This window comes from Chamaea fasciata, unplaced genomic scaffold, assembly GCF_029207755.1.
Source record: "Chamaea fasciata isolate MVZ Bird 193981 ecotype frontalis unplaced genomic scaffold, bChaFas1.0.hap1 SCAF_13, whole genome shotgun sequence".
Lineage (NCBI taxonomy): Eukaryota > Metazoa > Chordata > Aves > Passeriformes > Sylviidae > Chamaea > Chamaea fasciata.
The window spans coordinates 15,984,345-16,002,024 of NW_027094098.1; the positions used below are offsets into that span (position 1 = coordinate 15,984,345).

At 44.0% G+C, this 17,680-nt stretch overlaps 1 protein-coding gene across 3 annotated transcripts in view; it reads right to left on the reverse strand.

Moving 5' to 3' along the window:
* TAFA4 (TAFA chemokine like family member 4) overlaps positions 1-17,680 on the reverse strand; it is a 69,115-nt gene that overhangs the window by 45,726 nt on the left and 5,709 nt on the right. The window contains exon 1 of one of the 3 annotated variants that reach the window (XM_066195612.1): positions 4,104-4,184. The exons of the other annotated variants lie outside the window; for them this stretch is intronic. The gene's annotated coding sequence lies outside the window, so the exon portion shown is untranslated. Of the gene's footprint in view, positions 1-4,103; positions 4,185-17,680 lie in introns of those variants that run through there. 3 annotated transcript variants of the gene reach the window in all.

A 17,680-nucleotide genomic window follows, 5' to 3' on the forward strand; every position in this document is an offset into this window, starting at 1 on the left:
CACAGGAGTTACACATGGAAATCTCCACATGGAAACACTTTTACAGCAGCACTGACACATGCTCTGCAGGATAAGGAGCTCAAACACTCCATTTTATAGACATTCAGGCCTCTTTGCTTTTGCTGTTTCTATTTGTTCTCTCACTTCCATCCCTGGGCACAACTTGACCTTCTGCTACTGAAAAGACGACACCGAGCAATTTGTGAGAGTAATAATAATGTGGTTTTCACCTACACAGTGATCACAACAACCTTTCCTTATCTTATCCACCACTCTTTCCATTTCATTCCTCCTTTGATCAGTTAGAAATTTGCTTTTAACAAACACAGAATTACACCACCGCAGTGGAAGGCAGAGCACGTCTGGGGTCATAAAGCACATAGGCAGACACCTTTCAGCAGCTCAGGACAGGAAAGCCCCTGGCTCAACAAGCTCACAGAATCACAGAACCTTCCAGCCACAGGTTGGAAGGGATCTCAAAGCTCATCCTGTTCCAAACCATGGACAAGGACACTTTCCTCTGGACCAGGTTGCTCGAAGCCTCATCCAACCTGGCCTTAGCAGCTCCTTTTTGTTCAAAATGCCATGAGAAAAGAGAGTAATTGCTGGAATTAAAGAGATGCCAGGCCAGCAATCTACAATTAATCACATTTTACTCTCTTCGCTTTCCAAGGTGGAGTTCCAGGGTGAGCCAAAATCAGCAGTTTTATCAGATCAGCACTGGAAATCAAAACAAAATGTGGGCAAAGAGTCTTAAGAAGAAGCACTACCAGCCTGTATTAATCCTTTCTTCCACAAATACACATAAAATAAAAAATAAAAATAAAAATAAAACAACAGTGTGCCTCAAAAGGCCTATTAAGAAGAAGCGAACGAACAGGATTTTCAATATAGCATTGACTGACTGAAATGGTTATGTGGTACATTTTTACCCATTTCATAACAAGACAGGTAGATAAATATATTCTTACAGTGCTCTTGTAGAAATCAATACTGCAATACACTAACTTGGGGTTTAGTGCTTATCTGTTCCATAATTTTTATTAGAGAGGAAAATAAAATCCTGTGCAGATGCATCTGCAGGTAAACACAAACATCAGTGTAACCTGCTCTGTAAACACATGTTAAACACTGGTAAAAGGCAAGGGAGTATTGATTAGTCCAACTCATTCTAATTAAGTGGATGCAGCGAAAGTGACAGATGATACCTCCACCTGCATATCTCCAGGCTTTCTGATGCCTTCCAGGCAGTGATATTTCTTTTAAAAAATAGAGTTGTATTAGGGGAGATTAAGGCAAACTCCTGAAACCAGCTTCAGCTGGTTTATGTCAATAAAGGAGACAGATCAGAACAGAAACAAGAGGCTCACCTGGTTAATAACCGTAAAAGGAATTCCAGGCTTTTCATGGCAAAAGAATGCTTTGTGTGTGTTTTGTGAACAGTGGGTGTAACTCCTGGCCCCTGTCTTGTCTCAGGGTGACACATACTTTGGGAAACAAAGCTGCTTGTTTATTTTTATACAATGAGCTCTGTCCAGTGAGCAGCTGAACCCCACCTCCATCTCCAGCAAAGATACAGAAAAGAAGAGGGGAAGGGCTCCACTTCCAATATTTAAGCATGGACTGGCCATGAGCAGCTCCTGCTTTGCACAGGAGTTCCCCAGAGGCTACACTACTCCCCTGGGTCAGTATTTAGGGCAAATGAAGATTGTGGGTTCTGGGATCTGGAGGGAATTGCAATGGTCAGGTCTGCTGTGCCTCAGTCCCAGCACAATATGCTCTCAGTGCTCTGCACTCTAGTAAAATGGGCATAAACAGCATTCCCCTGTGCCAGGGAAGTGTTTCAAGAACAGAAACAATAGAGGTCTAAAGTTATTTGAAAACTGTATAGGCACTGTATAATTCCTCTGACAGATGGAGTAAGATAACATTTTAAATTAGGTGCATTTCCTACCAATATTTACATGTTGTAAAATGCTTTTTACGGCTACTTTCTGCAAAGAATAAATTACTAAACCATTTTGTGCCATCTTTTATAATAAGCTATTAAATAATTTAGAAAACCTCCTTTCATTAAATATTTAAAAGGCCTTAATTTCTCCATTCTAAACAATTCCTCACTTAAAATACAACTGTGCATCTCTTAAAGACTCCTCTTCTGTAAAGCAAGGGGTGAGAAGGAAAGAAATTTGGGGGCCTTGTACTGTTCAGGGGATTTGCCAGCCTGACTTTAACCCCACTGTCAGCCTGCCCAAACTCTTATCTCATACTGAAAAAAGGACAAAAGGGAAAATAGAGCAATTTCTGACATTTCTTAGGCGAGGGGGGGAAAAGATCTGGTCAGGTCACTGTGTGCATTTGAAAACTGCTGCTGTTTGGGGGAAACTAGGGACAAAAGAGAGAGCTAAAGCAAACACCCACACACTGGCTGACCAACTCAGAGCCCCATTTTGGTGCTAAATCACTATACACAGTAAGTATTCAGTGACACTACATGAAGGGGGCTTATAAAAAAAAAAGGAAGAGCAACTTTTTACACAGGCAGGTATTGTCAGGACAAGGGGGAATGGTTTTAAACGAAAAGAGGAGAGATTTATTTTGGATGTTATATGAAAGTTTTTCCCTGTGAGGGTGAGGAGGTCCTGGCACAGGCTGCCCAGAGAAGCTGTGGCTGCTCCATCCCTGGCAGTGTCCAAGGCCAGGTTGGACAGGATTAGGAGTAACCTGGGACAGTGGAAGGTGTTGCTGACCATGACAGGTCATGGAATGGGATGGGCTTTAAGGCCCCTTCCAGCCCAAACCATCCCTGACTGTGCACTGATGTTGCCTCATGGGCTGGGGCAGTTCCAGGGCTGCAGGTGGGGGACTCTTCCTGTCGCGATACAGGTGAGTGATGTCCCTGCCGGGGTGCAGGGGCCACAGGTGACTGGTGTCCCTGTCGGGGTGCAGATCACTGTCCCTGTCGGGATACAGGTGACTGATGTCCCTGCTGGGATATAGGTGACTGATGTTGGGATACAGGTGAGTGGTGTATCTGTCGGGATACAGGTGACTGATGTCGCGATAGAGGTGACTGATGTGCCTGTCAGGGGATGGGGTGGACTGATGTTGGGATACAGGTGACTGACTTCCCTATCGCGATACAGGTAACCGATGTCCCTGTTGAGGTCCAGGTGACTGATGTCCCTGCAGTGACACAGGCGACTGAGGTTCCTGTCGGGGTGCAGGTGGCAGATGTCGCAATACAAGTGACTGATGTCCCTGTAGTGATACAGGTGGCTGACGTCGGGACACAGGTGACTGATGTCGGGATACAAGTGACTGATGTCCCTGCAGTGATACAGGTGGCTGATGTCGGGACACAGGTGACTGATGTCGGGATACAAGTGACTGATGTCCCTGCAGTGATACAGGTGGCTGATGTCGGGACACAGGTGACTGATGTCGGGATACAAGTGACTGATGTCCCTGTAGTGAGATAGGTGGCTGATGTCGGGACACAGGTGACTGATGTCGGGATACAAGTGACTGATGTCCCTGTGGTGATACAGGTGACTGATGTCCCTGTCGGGTCCGGGGCCGCTCCCGGCGCTTCCCGAGGATCCACCGGGGCGGTGCTGCCCCCTGGCGGCTCTTTGCCCATTCCCAGCTCCTGGCAGCGCCCGGGAACCTCCCCGGGAATCTCACGCATCCCCTCATCCAGCCTCTCCCGCCCCGCTCCCCGCACCCCGCGGAGCCGCCCCGGCCCCAGGGAGCCCGGCCCTGGCCGCAGCAGCGCTGCTCTGTGCCCGCGCAGCTGTCCGGGACAATTAGCGCTTGTCATTAATCACATGAACTCGTCGCTGTCACGGGGTTCGTGCGATCAGCCTGCCCTCGGAGCGCGGGGACGTGCTGGCCTTCCCCTCAGTGACCGCCGTGTCCTCCAGGTCGGCCCCCGCAGTGGGCGGATACAGCGAAAGAACGCATCTCACACCCTGGATACGGTCCCTTAACCCTCACCCCGAAATCTCTGCATCAGCTCCGGAAACTGCAGCTCGATCTGAGGGCTTTGAGTGTCAGTAAATCCACCTCGACGAGTTATTCCAGCAGTTAATTAACCTCACCTCAAACACTGCACCTTCCAGCTCGTGCCTCCTGAGACATTCCGGTTGTTTTCCCAGCAGGCACATCCCACGGGGATATGTCAGGTGTTTAAAGGCTTCAGCTCCACCAATCCTTACTCACACCAAGTAAGGGTTACACCAGGTAGGAAGGCACTGTGCAAACTGAGAGAGGACACAAAGTTACCCACGTAGTACAATCACAGAATCCCGGAAGGGTTTAGGTTGGACAGGACCTTAAAGCCCATCCCATTCCACCCCCTGCCATGGAATAACACACCTTCCACTATCCCAGGTTGCTCCAAGCCCCATCCAACCTGGTCTTGAACATTTTCAGGGATGGGGCAGCCACAGCTTCACTGGGCGCCCTGTGCCAGGGCCTCATCACCCTCACAGTAAAGGATTTTTTCCTAATATCCAGTCTAAACCTACTCTCTATTAGTTTGAATCCATTCCTCTCTGCCCTGGCACTTCATGCACTTGTAAAAAAAGTCCCTCTCCACCTTTCCTCAAGGCTCCCTTCAGGTACTGGAAGGTAGCACAAGACTAAGCTCAGAGTGAAAGAAAATAAAACTTTTGTTGGGCCCATTCTCTCTTCCCTTTACTTCCAGGGTTGACATCAGCTCTTCTGCTTCCCTGCAGGAATGTCTGAGGGATGGAGGTCTGGTCACATTGAGCTCCCCAGGGCAAAGTGAAGTGAGAAGGCTCTTTGGACCACACAGAAATCATCCAGGCAGGCATCCAAAAAACCACAGGGTCACTGCAGCAGCGCCCAGCCCTCCCAGACCCCAGCAGACTCCCCACACACTTCGTGGGCAATTTTGAACTGGTTTTTTATGGCATCATGTCCCATTTACGACATCAGTCTCTGCTGGCAGCAGCTCAGTCTGACACCCCGTCAGGCCTTTCCACAGGAATATTTCAAAATCTCACTTAACAGGAACTGGGGGTGGTGAGGAGGAAAAGAAAACAATGCCAGTGAGAGCTAGAGGAAATAAAGCCCACATCCTCCTGAGGAGGGAGAACTGAGCTGCTGTTACACCCACACAACAGGAGGTATCAACCACACCAGCAGCCAGACCATCCACACACAGACAGATGTCCTCTGTGCCATGGGTTTGGAGGAAACCAAGCCTGTCTTCAGCAGCATTTGGAGTTCTCTAGGATAAATCTGTTCTCACCACCGCCTTTAAACATGAGAGCAAGCCTTTTGTCTGTTGTGGGCATATAAAGATGATGCTCTGGGAGGATATCCTGCAAAACATGCCTAAATCACCCTAGTTTCCTAGCCCAAACACCACAAATTTCATTAGTTAATTGTGCCAGAGTCACCGAAGTGACTTGTGTGGATCATCTGATGAAAAGGCTTTTCAGTTGGACTCATTTTAAGTGAGAGTCTGTGGCCTCCAAATTTGAGCTAGCAGGGCTCAGGTCACGCAGAAGCAGAAAGAACAGTGCACAGGATCAGGAAGCAAATTCAAGCAAGGGGCTGAGGTCAAGGAACAGAGGACTGACTGCTAGAAAACCCAAAGTCCCTGCAGAGTAAGGAGGAGTTCAAAATCAAAGCTGTTGCTTCCTCTGCTCTCTCAACACAAAGTGAGTTCTCATCTTTCCTCCAGGATAAAGTCCACCAAGACCAAGAGGACTGCTCAGAGAGCAAAGTGCAGCTATTCTGACTGTCAAGTGGAGGCAGAATAGACCCTTTTCTCCACACAGCATTATTTATTATTCATCACCACCCCACTAAGGACCATTCTGCCAAACTCCAGAAAAGGGAGGTATTACCATCAAGGTTTCATTTTCAAGCTTGCACAGACTTACCAATGTGGGCAGCCAACACAGGAGATCTCATTACAGCACAGCATTTCAACTCTTTCAATTACCTTTATCAGAAAGAATTTTTCCTTGTGATTATCCAGGTTCTTTCAGTGCCTCACTGCAGCTCAAAATCCTCTCCACCCCCCTGTGCAAGCCCTGCTTAAGAGATGTGCAGGCTTCAGGCACTTTGTTCAAGGGAGAGCAGGATTTCCTCCAACCCTGTTCAAAGAGGACACAGAGCAGAGACAGTGCCCTGCTCCACTCCCATCTGCCCTCCCAGAAGCAGAGCAGTTCTCATCTAAAGCAGGCAGCGCACCAAAAAAAAAAAAAAAAACCGTGGGGAGAAATGTCTTTGAAAGAAATCTCTTCAGCAGAATGTTTCAGACACAGCAAAAACACATTTTCCCCTACTGTAAACTTTGCCTGCCAGGTAGCAAGGCGTTAAAGTTGTTGCACAGGTTATCTTGAGCCATAAAACACTGTTTTCTCTACCCTGAACTGAGGGAGGAATTTAATTTCTCCCATGGAAGGCAAAGATAAGTGACCTGCTACAGAGCAGGTCACTCACCTTCCTTCCCTCTCACCAGGGACCCAGTTGAGCTGGTGGTTATTTTGCAGAGGTCACACAGAGGAGGGAGGAAAGGATGGAAGGGATGGAGGAGGAAAACTCATGTCCATTTGTGCCTCTGGATAATGCACCGGGAGGCCCCAGACCTGTTCTGCGTGTGTGGGGCTCACATGCAAGAAGCAGGTCATTCCTAAGGGTGGCTGTTCAAAATTAAGAGCAAGAGGCAATCCAAGGAAAATAACGTGAAAATTAAGAGAGTCAGCAAATGCAACCGGTAAGGAAAGGTGGAAGTAACTGTTTGTTTAGTCAAGAAAAGGGAGTTTGTTGGAGACATGTCAACTGTTCTCCTTGAAGAGGCTTGCTTTCGAGAAGGGCAGGATTTAAAGTGGTTCTCTGTATCTACTGCAAATAGCATAAAAATCAATTCAGTGTCCTGCAAAGATTAATTGTTGTGTGCATGAAGAGAAACTTTCTGTATCGAAGTGGGGGAAACCAGTGGTACAAACTGCTCAAAATCTCATGGAGCCTGGTTCCTGGAGATTTCTTTAAATTGGATGAACACGTGTGGGACGGTCAAGACTCCCTTCTCCATCCACAGGGTTGGATTATGTTTGTTCAGGTTATTTAACAGGATATATCCTTTATGCCCTGGAGCAAAAAATCCGCTGGGATATAAACGTGAGGTAGTCAGCCACTGTTCAGTGTCATCTCCAATACCCTGAATCAAATCAGAGGTTACTGGAGGAAAATCCTGGCAAAAACAAACTGTAAATCCTCCTGCCCATGTTGGATTTTTCATGTGGGCAGAGTCAGAGTATGTTGTATTTAAGTATCTCTCTGGTGGTTCTCAGGGTTCTCATGCAACCGAATTTGGTTCTTTCTGATTCTACTGCATTGGAATATTTTATTCCCTTGTTATTCCCAAAAACTCCTCCCAGTTACAGCATGCCCACTCATGCTTCCCTGACAGCAACAGGGCTGTCCATTCCTCTGTCACCCATGTCACCTGATCCCTACTTTTGTTTCAGTTCCTGAAACACTCCAAGAGGAAAGCACAGAACAGCCAGTTTTGCCTTTAGAACACAAGCATGTTTTATGAGCACTGGATGCACGTTGGCTGATGAAGGATCCCGACTGTCTGGGTATATGGGATAATTGTTCCACTTGGGACTCATTAGCTAATTATTTAAAGATTCTAAGGAAAAGCATTTCATAAATAGAGCACTAAATTTCCAGAAGTGTAATTACAGGCTGAACACACATTTTTTAGCACCTGTGTTATCCACTACATAAAGCAATAGCAAAGTACCTTGTGCTGTGCTGTCCCTGCTGTCTGGCAGGCTTCGGGCAGGACAGGATTAATTACTAGCAAATTGAAAGGGAACATTTTTGGTATCCCCATTTTGGTAACAAAAAACCACACAGTCATCTTTGGGTGGTTTAAAATTCTGCCCCCTAACATACAGAATTTCAATAATGAAGGACAAAACTTGCACAGGGTGAGGGAAGCACAGACCCAACAGCCATAACCCAGATTCTTGATCTGGTTTTGTCACTTGACTTTGATGCTACAGGATCAGCTTCTTACTCAGTATTAGAAAACATTGTTTGCTTACCAGTAACTTCCTCAAGTTACTCCGGAAAAACACTGCTCTACTGAGCAGGAGAATTCCAGAATAGGATTTCTGACCCACCAATGCAGGAATTGTTACTCAAACGTAAAAGGTGTCACATGACAGATTGACAAAAATGAGGCACTTGAGTGGCATGGAGACTTGGACTCGGGTCCAAGAGGAGAACCCAGTCTTGCTTGGTCTGGATTCTCATTAACTGAGGAAAAGCATATTTAGAACCAATCTCAGAGTTGTATTTGCTTTTCTATGGTTTTTTTGCTACGCTGGATGGGAGCCCTGCCCATCACACCCAGTGCACCCACACTGTCTGTTCGTGCACGGGTTCTACATCCCTCCAGCAGGTCCTGCCTTTCTCCTGGTAACCAGAAAAATTCCAAATCCCAATATGACTACATAAAGCAACACTCTCAGCTATTTTCATTTCCAGACACACCAGGAACTGCATTCCCTTATGCAAGAAAATTTCAGAAATCCTGTAAATGTTGCTCCTCACTTCCAGAAGGAATTTCCTCCATCCTTTCCTTCCTTTCCTCTTCCTCCCCAAACCTTCATGCCCCCTTCCCTGTGAATCTCAGACCTCTGTGCTTCTTGCTTTCACAGTCCCTCTCTCTGCCTCCTCTGGGAAGTTCTCCTGCTTGGCAGCAGCCCACGTGTGAATCCCCAAAAAAAGGGCTGGGAGGCAGGGGAAGAGATCCCCCCGAGGTTCCTACTGATAAATCATAGAAAAGGTCTCCCATGGCACATTAATCCTCTGCTGGATGCTTTTTTCATCCCTTCACAGGCTCAAGGAAGTCACACAGAGCTCTGGGAAATGTTGCAGTGGGAAAGGAGAAAACCTCTAAAGATCCCAGACACCTTCTTGTGGCTGCACTACCAGGCAGCCACAAAAAGCTGATAACTGCTCTTCAGAAATAGTAAGAGAGGTGCTAGCGTGGTATTTCCTTCTCAAGTACTTGAATTGTGAGTGGGTCCTCCTTCCAGCACCTGTCACAACTGAGGAAACACGTTTCCCTGCAGGAGCTCAGCCGGTGATTCTGGTTTGAATGAGTAACACCATGTCCTCTTCATGGCTAAGGCTATTTATGGGTTTTATATGGTTTTTATATGGGGTTTTATAGGTTTTGTCTCTCTATTTTATTTAATAGTAATCATTTTCTTTTTCACAAAGCTCAGAGAAGTCTGAACTTCAGGTTTCAGCTCCTAATCTGCCTAGGATGGATTTTTCTTTTCCTGTTCTTCATTCATTCAAAAGCCTCTCCATGATCAGGTAACTATGTGCATGATGGGAAGAGCAAGGGGGAGGGTAAATAGTATAAATTTGATTATGCTTTGAAATGCTCAGGGTTGGAAATGAAGTATGATATTCCCCCCACTTCCCCTGCTTCTCTTGAAGGCAATTATGATTGCCTTAAAGATGTGAGATCTGTTGAAAGTAACAAATCGTTGATTGTTTATTTTCAAGGTAGACAACAATCAGCTTTTAATCAGCTTCTCATCACCACTAGAGAGCTATTAACTCTCTTAAAAATAATTAGAAAACAAAAAAGAAAAATCTTCTTCAATTATTTTCATCCAGGAAACTGAGATTTTATGGGAAAAAAGAAAAAACACCTCAAGATTCACAGAGAAAAAACAAGTTAACATGGTGGCACATTAAGTACTCTCTTTTAGCAATGAGATATTGTTTGCCAGAAGTTGGATTGTGCTTCCTGAGTTTGTACGAGGTTATGGATATTGGCAACTGAATAAGAAGCAGTATTTTCAGTCACCTTGGGCAGACAGATATTCCTGCTGAACATTTTTGTTTAAGGAAATGGATTGGATGAGTCTTTCATTTCTCTGATTTCTGAGTGTTCGCAGAACCCTGGCTTTCAGATTCCCACAGCACACATTCTTTCCATTTTTGAGGAAATAGTCTGTGAATTTCTGTGCTGGGGAAACAGTACTCAAACTTAACTACAATGAAGACAGCAACCTCCAAATTTCAATTGCACTGGAATTAGCAACAGGTATGAAACATCCCAGATATTACCTTTTGTGATTTCAGTTGGGCAACTGAATAGTCATTTCAGCTCATGTACAACTTTCCAGAAGCTTTCCCTACCAAAAATGCCATGAAAATCTCCCCTCAGTGTGCCTCATTTACTACTACCACACAGAGTTTTAATAGTACACTGCTTGTAACTCAAATGTACCCCAATAAAATCAGTCATGAGCACTTAGCAGCGTCCTAAGACAGCTGCTGCTGTTCTGCCCCGCAGGTATTTGTCTTTCAGGTGATGGCCAGGCAATGTCCTGGCTGTTCCTGAGGTGCAGTTACACAACAAGGAGCCTTTGGTAGGAGACTGGGGGACAGACAGGTTTTGTCACTGTCACATGGCAGGGAACCTGCCCTCCGAAAAAGTAATGGACTGCAAATCCCTTATGGACTCTAAGGGACAGATCTCTAAAGAGTGTGTGAGTGCTCAGCTAATTAAGCTCTCCCCCACCAGGACCCCAGTGACTGTATCTTTCTATTTTATTTCCTTTTTGCCCATTGGAGGTGAATTGTGATGACTTTAAAAAGGGATTCTTCCTGTCCACGGATCAGTGTTGTACCCATTTGACCTACTAGCGTCCCTTTAAAGACTGATGAACTGGAGCACAAAAGTGGAACTCTCTCAGTGTAACTGTTCCCACCTGAGCTTCCTGCACTGTGAGATGTGTTTTTAAGGAGGCCCATGGAGTGGTTGCACCATTCGTTCAGGTTCCAGGGTTATTGCACACACAATTTCCGTGGCCTGGCAAGAGGCAAGACAGCAAAGACAGACACAGGACTGGTTTACATTAGAAACGGCTTTCATTTAAGAAGTGCTACATGTCAGGGCCAGAGCAGGAATTTAAGTATTCTGCTTTGGTACTGGTCACTAATTAAATGAGAAACGGCAACACTAATTTAAAGAAAAATATGGAAAAAATTACTCACTGGATTTATATTTTTCCCTCACCAACTGAAACCCCTCGTTGCAAATGACAAATATCTTGGCTAACATTAACAAGAGAGGCTGCAGGCAGCCAAACCTTGACTCACCAGAGAGCGCCACCACATCTAAAAAGGAAGACTCACGTTTTTAATTTAGAGCTGTGCCTTGCACTAGGCAAACCCTGCATTTTCACAGAGTTGTGTACTGCCAATGTAGTCTAATATATCATTTTGAAACCATGGAGGGAGTCCTGTCCACCTCTATCCTCCCTTAAAGTTGACAAACAAAGTTGGCAGAAAAAATTCACTTCTCTGCTCACAGAAATTGTTTGGTGAGCCAAACCCAAAGGACATTTTCCAGAGAGTGCTACCACCCTTATTTTACCTTCTTGGTCCTTTTTCTTTTTTCTAGGCTGGTGGCTTTGAGCAAATAGATCAGCTACTTGGGTATTTGTTTGCTCAGCTTCATTCAGATTGTATGATTTTGATGAGTACTTGTGAGTATAAGGTGTCTTGTAGCAGCTGTGTGTCAGAAAGACAGAAGAACCCACTTGGAACTCTGATATTGCTGTATAAACCAGAAAAAATGGCCAGTGGAGGGTATGGTTTATCATTTTAAATTATTTTTGCTCTCCAGCCAAAGACAGCTGGTTTCTTAAACCATGATTTTATCCTTTCTAATTTGACTTCTCAATTGTACCAGAATTCTTAATTGTTTCGCTGCTTGCAATAGCACCATCCAATTTATCACCTGAGAACAGCAGCATAGCATAAATAATCTATTGCCTTTTTAACCTGAAGGCCTCAGCATTTAGTCTTCAAGAATATGAAAAATTTCTAATTCAATAATGAAATGTTCCTGTGACGGTCACCCTAACTGGAAAGAATTGCTTTCTGAAGTTTCCTGTTCTCCACTCAAGAGAAGTCAGCAGAGCTCACTGAACACAGAGCTCAAGCCCAGCCTGAGTTCCATTCCAACAGTCTCGAAACAGCTGGAGGTTATCTGGGATCCCCTGGCCACTCATGTCCCAAGGTGCGTGTCCCTGTTGGAACCCTGGGCACTGAGAATTTTAGATTTCCTGTGCTGACAGGCACTGAGCCCCAAGAAAATGTTGCATTTGACCTGAGGCAAAGCAAGGTAACACAAAGTAAAGCCTGAAGCGCGAGAGTATCCCCAGCACTCTGCAGTTTTGCAGGGGGATGCTGGGTGGAGCAGAAAGAGTAAAATTCGCTGCCCAAATCTCATTTTACTGTCAAACCATCCTGTGGGAGCTCTGCAGAGACATCCTGCTCAAATCCTGTCCTGTCTGCCAAGCAATGCCCTACCCAGAGATCCTGTAAAGCCTCCCCAACCCCTTCCCATTACAGTATGGCCCACCTACAAGCTGCCCCTTTTTTCCCAGCACCCAGCTGAGTCACTTCACACAGGACAGCCCCGAGTTAGGAGAAGGCAAAATCTGCAGATCTGTGTGAAGCATCTCTGTCCTACCCTAGAAACCAAAGCGAGATGCCTAAAAACGACAGGAATAACTAAACTCCAACCCAGGCATTGGACAATGCATTTGCCACAGAAAGGCAGTGACCCAAGAGCCTGAGGCAGAGGCTCAGCCATGCTTGTCAAATGATGCATTTGTAGCTGCACTGAGATTTGAGATTCAAGCTTGAAAACCAGCAGGACTCATCCCTTAGACTCAAAGCATGAGGACTGTGGAAGCCTCACTCCAGGTGCAACGCCATGCACATCATTATTCCCACCAGAGAACCCACCAGTGGGACTCGTGTGGGTGCCTGCTCCACTAATGTGAGACTGAAAAAAAAACCCTGAGTGTGAGACACAGAGGAGCCCTTCCAGCACCAGCCTGTTTGTCTCCTCCTTTAATAACATCAGCTGCCACATCTTAATAGAGCAGCTCCTCCTCCCAGCTCCTCCTCTGCCCTGTGTACCCTGATGATGCCTCCTGGATTTTAAAAGCAGCGTCGGAGGAAAGACGGAGGCCCCGAGACGTCCCTTTTTTTCATCATGTATAATTTGTAAAGCTAGTCAAAAAATAGCAGGCAATTCAGGCTGGAATTTCTCCAGCTGGGATATTCATAGCACATGTGATCAAACAGCGGAATTTGCCAGTCCCTGGGAAAACAATCAGGCTCCTTAACCTGACTTCACCGCCGAGGACAGAGCCTGTAAACATCACTATTGATCAGGGCAGAGCTATTTTCATCAGGCTGCACTGCTCTGGACATTACACATCTGCAGAGTCAACACCTACACAGCTGAAGTTAGGGCAGATAGCTCCGAGAATTTAATGCTCCCGAGACAGGGGAGATTTCCAAAAGGATTAGCAGCCGAAGACACTCTGAAATTACACTGAAAATTGGAGAAAAAGATATCATAAATGGATTTTATGTAAAACTCCGGGTTATGGTACAGCTTATTGACATATACAACAAATTAAAACAGCTAATTCATCTTACTACCTTCCACTGATAATTTTTTAATTAAGTTACTTATCTTTATCTACATATTTAAGAATGTAGGTCTTTCATTATTCATCTCTTAAAGAAAATCAATGTTGTCCTGATTTGCTACAGCTCAAACAAGGGAGCAGTATTATCTATGCTAGGACTGACTAATAGAAAAAAAAAAATTCATTAACTTTATTAACAAGCCCTAAGAAAACGCTATTGAGCACATTTTCATACTCCTAAAAGTCTGAATTATGAACCAAAGGCTTAATAGTGTTCAGTACGACTAAAATAGACATTGTGATTTTTTAAAAATGCTTACAAATAAAAAAGGAAATGGTAGAAAATAATTAAAACTGTCTAATGAAATATTTTAGAAAGTTCAGCTCTAATTCTGGATTATATTATAAAAACCACTAGCAAAAAAAAAAAAAAAAAAAAAAAAAAAAAAAAAAAAAAGCTTTCTATTCTGGTTTTTATTTTTTATTACTTATTATTCTGCATTTTATTTATCACTGAGACTGGAAGCTCATCTGTAGCACTGGTTAGATGCGAGTGTCTAAGTGCCTATCCACTACACAGTTTTGTAATATTTGCACATCAAAACAGACCCTGGTTTTACACTTGGGATTCTAAAGCTTTATAAAAGACACTGTGAAAAGAGTTAACTTTGAATCTCAATTTCTGGAGGAAACAGACTTTTTCTAGTCATCCAGAGTGTCCTTTTCTTCTCAAGGTGACCTTAAGTTTCAGATTTGTGAAATGGTTTCCTCTTGTGTTCAATCCTACTGTGTAACAAGTTTTAAAAATGACTATTTATCTTCTTTAATATATTAGTCATAAATAGCAGGAGAAGCCTCTGTGGGAATTTTTGCTATCGGGTTTGCTCAAGCCTAAGTCAATGCTGATTTACAAAACATAACTTACCCTTAGTAACAAACAATCATGGATATATTTATTGGAATAACATCTTCCCATTCCCCTCCAGCAGCGTGTTTCGTTTATCAGTTCCAGAGCTGCAGATTGGGGGATATTTACAGTGACCAAGGCAATTTGAAAGCAATGCTTTTATGTTGCCCATCTTATTACAATTTTTACAAGCCTGAATCGCTGGCATTTGGCAAAACAAATAGATCTGATGGTTCTGAAAAATGTTAATGAGATGCAAATTAGCCAGGCAGGTATAAGTTGTATTTATGTCAGAGAAGTGAGAATTGGTGCATTGCTCAGAAACTGCTCATTGCAAAAGTTAAATTTAATGAAGTTTGAATTTTTTTAGATTTTGCCTTGCTAATCATGACCTCGGCTGCCTGCACCATGTAATGACAATAATGAATAAACATGCTGTGCTTATGAAGAACTAGAACCTAACAAGCTGATCAATTGTTAATTCTATAAAGTGACTAAAACGTGTCTCCACTATCAATAAGTAAATCAGCTTCTATTTGCAGTACTAATGCACCTTGTACATATCCTCCAGCTATCCTGCCCTTCTCTGTAATAATGTAATTATCAGTTTGGTCATATTTAAGCACAACCTGAATGAGATTTGATATTATTATTGTCTTGAGGGTGGAAAAATAGGAGAAAAAAATTGTTTGGGTATTTAAAGAGACAAAACACGTTTATTTGGAGGAGGCAGATTTTCCACTTGCCCTCCAATTAGTTATACAAAATTATTCGTTTGAAAGCCAATTATTTTACAGCATTATTCTTAAATCATACAGGCTATTATTAGACAGACATTCCAGAGATGAAGGTCTTTTTATTATTAAAGCCCTTTTGCTCTAAGCCTCTGTAACAAAGACTTTAAACAAAAGACAACGGTGCTCATTAACTGTAACAGAAGATGTTTCTTCTGTAGGGAAAAAAATAAAATAAGACTAAATTGGCTTTATTCAGGCTTTATTTTTCCTCTTACATGAGGAAAACACAGAAGGTAGATCAGACCTTTAGCCATAACACAATTATGTATATTCCAAATATGCTAATTGCAAAGAGCTGACTGTCTCCACTACATTTCCAAGCAAGATTTAGCAGTAATAGTTTATCCATTGCTGAAGAACATGTTCAAGAAAAAGGATGTTTAGCACATGCAAAACCCAGGAGTCTTGCTTGAATTATCTGTTTTCCTTCTCATTCCTAGAGCTGTCTGCAAAGACACTGGGAGGAAGCAGCTCCCTGTTCATCCACCCCAAACCACTGCCTATCTCAGTCTGGGGTGCAACCAGTGAGGAAACCTCACCTGAAGCATTTCACAGGTGAGTGATACACACTGGAGGGTGAGTAATTGTATTTAAAGTGGCTGCACTAATTGCACTTGAAGTGGCTGCCCCTTATTCAGAGTTATAAATCATAATTATTCATGTTTACAGCTTCTGTGACTATTCTTCTATTGCTATACTGAAATATACCTCACAAAAATCCATTAGAAACATTGCAAGGAGGAAATGTTCTGGAGGGAAATGCTCTTAAGTGTGTGGATAAGCTCAATATACCAATTAACTTCTAACACTTAACCAAGTGTCATTTCTCAGGTGGAAGGTTACACTCATTCTTCCAGAAGTTGTCCCATTTCACCCCAGATCCATCTCTCCATGACAATATGGTGTAAAAAAGGAGGGATAGTCCTTTTTACCCGCTACTCTCTTAAATTAAGATGATCAGCACAGGTTTTTAAAAACCTGACCCAACAAAATTTTGTTCTTTCAGTGGTCCCTGAACAGAAACAAATCTATAATTAAACAGAACCAGAATTAATCATTTCAGAAGCTCACCAAAACAACAGGGGTAGTTTAGTACTAAAATAATTCTTTTGCTTTTTCCTCCTTCAGCCCCAGTGAAGCCCACACACACATAACTGGCAGGCATTTCCACAGTTAAACTCTTACTTTGCAGCAGTACTTTGCAGTTAAACAACCCAATCTCAATTACTCTGTGATGTGCTTCCAAACAATGGGCTTTAACTCAGAGGTTCAGAGGCACTGTTTAACTGAGTAATGCAACAGGAACACACACACAAGACAATCTCTGTGTATTCCACAAAATAACTATTCCTTTTTTGAGGCTCAATGGCCTGTTTTATGTGCAGGTCCACTCATTGCTGTGGATCTGTGTTTGGGGAAATTTTCATAGCGCTTGACTTCCAAGCGTGGTGCTTCAGAGCCACCAAACTGGCAGTGCTCAGCACAAACAGTGACACAGCCACCAGGATCCCAGCGGACAGCCAGGAACAGGCTTCTACCTGCCTGGATCCACGAGGGGGCAATTCCAGCTTTATCCCAGTTTTCCTCGGGGAGGAGGCAATGCCCCAGGGCAGCCACACCACCTTCTGTCATTAGGATTATGAAGATTTCCTTCACAGTCTCTTTTTTTTTCTATAAGGAATAAAGCAAGTGTGTAACCTGAGTACAGCCCTGGCTTTGCCACAGACCCTGGCACTGGCGAGAGGAGGAGGTAACAGCAGAGGGGAAGGGATGAGCCCTCTTTCCTCCCCAGTAACCCTGTCTGCTGAGCATTTGCCAGGAAATTGAAAGGAAACCAGCAAGGAACATGGGCTTCCCAAAAGCCCAGTGAAGAGACCATCACTTCTCTAATTTCTTTTCAGAATTATCCTAGAATGGTGGAATGGTATGGGCTGAAAGAGACTTTAGAGTTCCAAACCCCACCCCATCATGGGCAGGGACACCTTCCACCAGGGTGCTCGGAGTCCCATCCAGCCTGGTCCTGAACACTTCCAGGGATGGAGCAGTCACAGCTTCTCTGGGCAAACTGTGCCACAGCCTCACCACCCGTACTGGGAAGAATTTCTTCTCAATATTCAAACTAAACCTGTTCTCTTTCAGTTTAAAGCCATTCCCCCTTTTTCTGTCACTACAAGCCCTGGTAAATTATAGGGAACAGAGTCCCAAAGACTTAATTTAAGCAAGGCACATTCACCTCCCTACTTGTGTCATAGAACCATACTTCCATTAAAGAACTCAACCACACCTGTTTAATAGTTCAAACATAACAAGAAGTTCCATTCAGGAGTCCAAGCCAAGTTAATTTTGCCAGGAAATTGTAATACGGATGCATTACATTAAATTCTGAAACATGGCGTTTCTCTTCCTGTCTCCAGCATTATTAGCATCTT